The sequence below is a fragment of the Phalaenopsis equestris genome, unplaced genomic scaffold, assembly GCF_001263595.1.
Source record: "Phalaenopsis equestris unplaced genomic scaffold, ASM126359v1 Scaffold000541, whole genome shotgun sequence".
Taxonomy (NCBI): Eukaryota; Viridiplantae; Streptophyta; class Magnoliopsida; order Asparagales; family Orchidaceae; genus Phalaenopsis; species Phalaenopsis equestris.
Genome location: NW_018164981.1, coordinates 34,383 through 36,071, shown reverse-complemented (window position 1 = coordinate 36,071; position 1,689 = coordinate 34,383).

Sequence of the window (1,689 nt, the reverse complement as noted above, 5' to 3'; positions counted from 1 at the left end):
ATCACTCAATTAGCTCTATACTCTTACAAAGGGAAGAACAAATACTATAAAAGCAAAGACAAATACCACAATACTCAGGTTAAAAAAAGCCAAGGTTCTTTGAACTATCAGCCCAAGAACTCATCTACTCCCAAGGCTTCAACTTCACAAGCTGCTTACATAGCCTCTTCTACCCTCGAACAAATCGGATTGGTATCTCAATACAGGAGCAACCTCACATTTAACTGCCGATTATCTTCAACTCCGTCACCCTGAACCTTATCAAGGTATTGAGAGTGTGATGGCAGTAGGGAATAGCCACACTATTCCCATTCAACATAGTGGAAATGGTTTATTACCTACCCTCAACCAAACGCCTAAAACAATTATTTCCTCTCATAACTTGATATCTATGTCTCAACTTGCTCGTGATAATAATTGCATGATCATTTTCGATGCTCATGTCTATCAAATAAAGGATCGGACTACTCAACAACTTCTTCTTCAGAATCCTTGTAGTGATGGATCGCATCACATCCATACAAATCCTCAAGTCTTAGTTTTGGTCACCACTCAGTCCGACGTGTGACATCAAAAACAAAATGGTTTACAGATTTCAATCCATTTATCTTTTTGTATTTCTAGTATTACAACTAAATGTCATCGTAGTCCTTTTCATGCTTCCACTAATTCTCAATGTAAACCGTTAGCTTCCACTAGTCCATAAAATTGTCCAAATGGACGTTTTCAATACTTTTCTCCACAGCCATCATTATGAAACCTTCTACATGCATAAACCACCCAGTCATTAAGATGTAGCCTATCCAAATCATGTGTGTCTTTTACAGAAACTAATTTTATGGTCTTAAACAGACCCTGAGACAATGGAATCATACATTCACTCAACATCTTCTCAACTTTGGGTTTCATATTAGGAAAGTAGATCCTTCACTTTACATTTACTCTCCTCATTCTCATATACTTTATCTTCTCCTTTACAATGATATAACATATGACATAAATTTAAATAAATGAATAAATATATAACTTAAAGTAACTTTCGTTAACTGCTATGAATCATAAAATGCAAATGAGAATAAGAACTTGAAAGTGGTGAAAAAATTCTAAATTCTTTTACTTTTTTTATAACATTTCATTATTCCTTTGGGTAACTAGATACACGCGAGTAGTTAGAAATTTTGTGATTAATCGTGGTGCACGACTGTACGAGCAATCAAAGGAGATAGTTCGTACCTCAAAAGTAGAAGAAAAAGCCCTAAATTAATGCACTCGAGACTTATCATTCTTGAGAATATGAAATATATGTTTTAAGATGAAAATAGAAAGAGCTTTGGGAGATAAATCATCATGAACAGATGGATTGTGGGCTCTTACATTCTAGTCGATGACCATGGTGTGGACATTCTTTATGAATACCAACATTGACTTCAATTCGATGAGCCTTGCATTATTTGATCAAAGCCAAAAAAATTGAGCCGAACCGAATAAATTCAATTGATTTGGTTTAATTTCGAAGATGTGTTTCTATTTTATAAAAAAAGCATATTGGTTTGATTTTTTCGGATTTCAAACTCTGGCAGCAATCGTTTTAAACCGAATACTCGCCCCTTATATTGAAGGTAGTTGTTAAGCTAGGCAACGATGATGCGTGGTCGCTATCAACGTTAGTAGAGTTGTCGAACATTAGCA